General features: G+C 32.5%; 1 protein-coding gene across 5 annotated transcripts in view; it reads right to left on the bottom strand.

The window, feature by feature from the left end:
- Fhos (Formin homology 2 domain containing) overlaps window positions 1–7,045 on the bottom strand; it is a gene marked incomplete at its 5' end in the record, with an annotated part of 93,892 nt that overhangs the window by 27,273 nt on the left and 59,574 nt on the right.

Here is a 7,045-nt window from a genome sequence, read left to right as displayed (position 1 = left end):
AGAATAAGAGGAAATTAAAACGGTTAAGTAATGTGATCACGTAAGCAGTAGTAAATAGTACAACAGTCTAAAAGGAGAAAAAAATCAGTTCACTTCAATTTTTGATTGATTTAATGAAACCTACGTATAATTACTAGTAAAAATTGATAAGTCTACCAAGTATAGTTAAGGGGAATAAAAAATGGTGGCTGTTTTAAAATGTTAAAAAACAAAAAAAACCATATCATTCAGAGCTTCTTTAAAACTAAAATCTATTATAAGACTTACCTAAACGAACACTCCTATATAACGGAAGTCTCTCTTACCGAATAATTTTATTAAAGCCACGAACAACAAGTTACAAACTTAATGTACTTAAACCTCTCTGTAACAGAAACCCTCCACTCCGAACGCGGCCAGAAAAAAAACAACACAAATTAACAAAATATTATTTGTTTCGACAAGAGTTTCAAGTCTTCATGAATTAACGAAGATTAACAATAGAGGTTTCATGAAGAACTTTTTTGGTTTATTTGTGGTTTTTTTTTTGCTGACCCTCCCCCCCCCCCACCATCGTCTCCACTTCACAGATATTTATATCTATTATTGTATACATATTTATATGGTTGTATTATGTATTAGTTTTTATTTGTGATAATAAAATAAATTGAAGGGTGAGGAGAAAAAAGAGGCCTTTTACAATTTTAGCCACTTTTTTAAAGGATTGCCTTCTATTGTTTTTGGTATTATGGTCTCCTCATGAGAGATTGTGAGGTGTCTTATATCGACCAATACTACTCGCTATAAGGGTCTGTTTTAAATATAATAAAAAAAAAAAAACAACTTAAAAAGTATACATTACGTACTCTGTGAACCTCTCAAATTGTAATTTAAAAATTACATACCATTCTAATTACAAATTAATTCTTGGGTCAAATTTCTGATAAATAATTGATATATTCTCCAATGTCAAATATTTTCTATAAAATTAGATATAACACATTTATCTAGATGGAACCACCTTCCTCTAGCCGACAAGATGCTCGCCAGGGAGCTGGTAGAAAGTTCACCCGACAATTCTATTAGATAGTCCGGGAGTGATGAATGGGTTCCCTGTCAGGACAAAATGGATCATGGCGGGTATCATCACTAATACACTCTTCATACGAAACGGTAGCCATATCCATTCCATAATCCTCTTCCACTTTCTACCGGGACAGAAAGAAACAGACGAAAAAAAAGAAAAGAAAAAAAGAGGGGTCTTTAAAGATAATAAATTCACTCTCTAGTTGAGGCTATTATATAAGAGGAAGAAAGTGTTCTAGCAACAACCGGGGGACTTATTAACACAATTAGACTTTGAAGTCGCTATTGAGGGGTTATGAATAGCAAGTGCCAAGGAACTATTTAAGCCGTAATAAAAAATAATTTAAAAAAGACTAAAGGATAGGGAAATAACCCTATCCCGCTAACGGGACAGAATGAACTCGCATGTATACTTGAAAATATAGGTGTTTTGTCTGTTATGTTGACCATTAGTGAAGTAGTCGCGGGTGCCTTCTCACAGTAATTACTTTATTTTCTATATTTTTACACGCACTAAGGCTAAGAGCTTCTTGTATTTTAACACAGATCAGGAGGATGCTATATTCTACTCTACTCCAAAGCAAAGTTAAGTCGAAAAGTGGGGGGGGGGGTTGGTCACTCCCTCGCATCTTAGGCTTACTTTGAAGTCAATAGAAATATCTATCTCCTAAACTGAAATATAGGGCAATCCGTGACTGGCTCCTAATCCTCTGCCACGCTCTTGGAGTTCATCTTCAGGATCTTTTTGGCTTCACTTTTACTTCAGTTATAAAGGAGCGGATAGACAAAGAGATTTTTTTAAGTATGACACAAAAATGTATTAAGAATATTACTTATATTACATTTATAACTGATCAATTAAAGGTTTGAATAATAATTGCAAATCATGTGGTTTAGGGAGATTTATTTGGGGGTTTACTCGTACTCTCATATTTGTCCATCTCTTGGTTTGGAAAGAAAGAGTAATTTTGTGAAAAAATGTTACCAGATAGATTTGATTACAGACAGACAGACTGACTGGCCAGCAGACAAGAAACCAAATTAGTTCCTTGATTCCTAAAACGGAAAACATGAATGGAAAATTTAGGTGACCGCATGTTCTATGTATATAGCTTCTGTTATTTTCCTATTTTTTGTGTGTTTTACTATTTCTAATCATATTTCTGGATTTTAAAAATCAAAACTATATCTTAGTTTTATGCTATGTTTGGCCTGGACTGTTGTGCTTATATTTTTAACATTCGGCCGAAAAATAATATTGTTAATAAGGTTAATTTGACTTATGATATTAGGCCTGGTCAGAATAGCATGAATAAATTGTATAAAATGGAGATGAAGTTATTCCACTGCAATTTTTTAAGAAACGCATCTTTTCCTGTAGTTTTCTATTAAAATGGCACAAAAAAAACCAGATAAAATATAAAGATGCATGATAAATATATTATCCGGTTTTACGTCGCAAGAGAACATGCGAGGTGTATTCACGACGGACTATACACTTCTATAATCCGTTGAGCAATTTGTAGAATTAGTGGAACAAAGGTACGTGAGTATGACCCAATGATATAGAGAAACTTGATATGGTAATAAAAAAAATTCGAAAACTGAGAAAAGAAATTTAGAAGAACTCACTTCGTACTGAAGCTTTGAATAGTAAAGATCACTGCAGTATTGAGACAGTGTTGTAATTTCGTAATTTACCATTAGTAATTTCCAAACCGTTCCTTTATCCTTTCTTTCATTTAAAAATCATTTTTTTTATAAACATGACTAAACGACCAAACACCAGTGATCCTCGTGATGTGTGTAGTAGTGAAGACGAGTTTCAGATAAACATTTGTACAGACAGATTTAACAAAATAAATATTCAAGCAGAAGATGATAGTGATGATGATATTATCCAACCAACAATAAAACGAAAAATTTTTATAGCTAGTGAATTTTGTTTTCACTAAAAAGTAGAGTCAAGTTGCTGATGGGTAACGCCGAAACGTTGAACACTTTAATTATTTATTAATAAAGAATGTTGGGACAATGTGGAAGTAAAGTACCTGACCTTTGCAGACGATCTGGGCTTGCTGGCGGGGCTACAGATCTCGTATGAAAAGACGGAAATTATGACGACAAGAGCAGGTGTTATTAAACACAGATTATGGGCAGGTGAAAGTAACCAAAAAAAAATACATAGGAGAGATAATCTGTAGCAACGGTTCGGATAGGGCATCCATAAAAGAAAGAATAGACAAGCTGAAAATGGTGAACTGAGCTACCAGAAACGTCTACAGCAAGAAACATTTTTCCTCCCATGAAAAAATAAGGCATGCTCAGCATGTAGAGGGTCCTGAAGATCGAGAGGAAAATTCTGAGGAGGATTCACGGACACAAAATAACGTAAGAGGGGTATAGTAGAAAATCCAATGAGGAAATATATAGGGATTTGGAAGGCCTTGAAACAGTCTTCAGGACTAGGAGACTGAGATTTTACGGGGACATGGTCAGAACAAAAATTAGAGACTAAATAAGAAAATTTTGAACAAAGTCTGCAGTTATAAAAGTATAGGGGGATATGTAAAACAAGTGAAAGAGAAACGGACGAAGACTGCTCGGATAGAGAGCATTTTAGAAATAAACTAAAAGAGGTTGGGGTTCTTGAGGGAAAGGAGTAGAGACGAGGGAGAGAATGGACTGAGGAGGAGCGGGAGGGACAGTCCAGGAGGATGAAAGGGTATTGGAGTAGAAGGAAGGCGGAAGGTATGAGGATGAATCCAAGGTCATAATCGCGTGGTCCTTATTGCCCGGTTCGTGGAAAAAAAATTGTTGGGACTTAATTAGATATAATTTATTTAATTTAAATAAGTTATGATTTTTATAACGTTATCGTAAAAAATTTGAATATTTTTTTAAAAATTACTTAAAACCTTATTATTTAAATTTAAATCGAAACAATCACTGTAATAAAGACTTGAAGAAGTAAAAACGGGTTGAATTTGTTTTTGAAATAATATAATTGATATAACATTATAACCATTTGAAAAAAATCTTAATAGGAGTTTATTTTTATAACGAAATAGGAGTTTTCCATAACCTAATTGTTTCATAAAATACTCTTTTGTAATTCATCCTGGATTCTGAAATGGAACCGAGTGATTTATTTACCGCAAGTGGGGTAAAGGTGAGTCCATGACATTATTTACACCGAGCTACATTTATACCTCATTGCTAGTCAGGATTGGAAGGCAACTACTTCACTGCACAACACTCACCGTCCGCACAGAATCGGTAATAGCTTCAATGACAGGGAAAGCGCTCAGCGTAATCTATTACGTAATGGAAACTATGTCTTCGTAAAAAGTTTTTTTTTCTTTAAATAAGCCTGATATTTACGCAAAAAGTAGTACAATACATAATTATATAGTATTTTCACGTTGAAATCATGCAAACGCACTTTTACGTAATGAAATAAAGTATACCAGGTTACCTGATCTTTTCTACCAGAAAAGGTCTATGAAGTATACCACATTTTCTGACCTTTCGTTTAGTTATTTTGTAATTTACTCTATAAACCTTTAGTTAATTTTTTTGTTTACCTTATTTATTTTATCTAAACAGTCTTTCATACTTAGTTATGTATGCCGTGAACTATTTTCGCTTGGTTTAACGTATTTTTTTTACTTGCACTTTACGCATCCATACCCATTCTAAAGGGGAACTCCGCCGGAGTCGGTAAGTTTGTCTGTTGATTCCAAATTTTTCGAACATATTTATAATTTTAGCTTGTTACTACTCATGTGTATTATGGTGCATCTTTCACCCATTGTAGCATATATTTCGTTTTCTTCCTTCTCCATTGTATGATGTATATCATTTTCTTATGCACATTTCATTACGTTAATTTCAATTACTCATTATTTACACTTCCTCTCGCATTTTCATTGTTTTTATTTCTTTATTTACATGAGCACTGCCTAATTTAAATAATTTTTTCTTTATTATTTGTTTTTGTATAATTCTTATCTGTACAATATCGTATTTTATCTTCTACTATATATCTAATTTATTGTTATTTGTATTCCAAAGTTTGTTTTTTATTATTTTATTTTATTTTAATTTTTCTCTGAACTAAGGTTCTTATTTCGTTTTTGTTTTTCAGCCCTAACATTTCATTACGTTAATTTCAATTACTCATTATTTACACTTTCTCTCGCATTTTCATTGTTTTTATTTCTTTATTTACTTGAGCACTGCCTAATTTAAATATTTTTTTTTATTATTTGTTTTTGTATAATTCTTACCTCTACAATATCATATTTTATGCTCTACTAATATCATCTACTATATATTTAATTTATTGTATTTGTATTCCCAATTTTGTTTTTTATTAGTTTTTGTTTTTCAGCCCTCATGAAGGCCTTAAATTCAGGTCGAAACGTCAGCAATTATTTGTTGTGTATGATTACTAACAGCACCCCCGACTATCCTCTCATATCGAATCCGCGGTCAACTTAAAAAACATTATGTCTGATTACTTCAGTTCAATCATGCTATGATAAAATCTTAATAGTTCTTTACTTCTTGTAAATAGTTCTAACGTTATTTATTCATTATATTCACATCGCGTCATGCAAAATTTTTAGAACATAAGAAAAAGTACAATAATTCAATGTAGTTTATTCGGATGACTTTCTTGTTTAAAATAGAAGTTTTTATTTTCTTATTTTTAATACCAAGTGTAATAATTTAAAAAAAAATAAACTTTCGTTTTCGATCATTTCTACTTTTAAAAAAGAATCACAGATTTCTTATTTCATAATTTTTCAGCGAAAGTTCCTATTCATAGTAGAGGCTCACAAACCACAGACCTAGGGCTGGATTTGTGAAAAACCACATAATTTTGAAAAGACACTCCTCACTTTCTATATAAGTAAAATTTCTAAGAGTTTGCCTCTAAGGCGATATGATAGTTAAACTTTATTAATCTTAGAAACCGACACTGGGTCCTAAGAAAAAATAAAATATTGAGCCTGTAAATCATGTTGGTTGTGTATTCGAGTGAAAGTGTTTGTATGATCGTGGACATTTTCACATTGTAAAAGGTGATTTAAGTTAGCTTGAAGGATAGAGAAAGATTTATAAAATAATAATAAAGGCTTAGCTAACCCTAAGGTTCGATGCCGATTCCACCAATCGTTGTCTACATACATCTATCCAAGGACGTGCCACCGGAAAAAAAAATCCACTAGACCAGTCTTGATATGATTCTCCCTTTTACGTTTCGATCTACCCCTCGGACGTTTACGCGTTAGTTCAGTGTTTATTAACATTTTAGGGATCCGCTCGTTACTGAGCCCCACAGCCTAACACACCCATCTTATTCGCCACAATGACCTGAATTATATTTACCGGGTCCAGTTCCCTCAATTCAGCGTTGATTACCTAAATCTAAATTCTTCGTTTCCTTTATAAATTTTATTTTCAAAAACCTCAAGGCACTATTCTTCCCTTACTGTTAGAGGCTACGTACGAAACTGAAAAATAACAAGCGTTCCCTACTTCTAATTCCTCATAAATTTGTTTTTTTCAAGTTACCATTGGACCCAAATACTTTAATCCTTCTACATGTTTAAATATATTTCCTCCTATTTCTATAAAACCGAAAACTTTGCCATTTCTGATGCTAACCATGTATTTTTCCTTATCCGTAAATCGTGTCTATGTTCACGCTAACTTATGTTTTTCAATCTTATTACAACCAGAATTCTCTAATCGTTAACTGGTTATTAATTTACTGCTGCTCTAGGCTTTAGTTAAGGATTGCTTGAATGTTTTTTTTTTTTTTTTAATTTATTTAATGTGATTTACAACTGTACATATAATAAATACAATAAGTAAATATGTAGTATGTTTCATATATACTTGAAAATCTTGGGAAGGAACCACCCATTGGTGGTACTTCAAACATTAATTTAAATTAGAAGGTCCC

This window comes from Halyomorpha halys, unplaced genomic scaffold (assembly GCF_000696795.3).
Source record: "Halyomorpha halys isolate HHAL.00 unplaced genomic scaffold, Hhal_1.1 Scaffold1123.1, whole genome shotgun sequence".
Lineage (NCBI taxonomy): Eukaryota > Metazoa > Arthropoda > Insecta > Hemiptera > Pentatomidae > Halyomorpha > Halyomorpha halys.
Note: the sequence above shows the minus strand (reverse complement) of the source record. Positions and strands in the feature narration are given on the sequence as shown.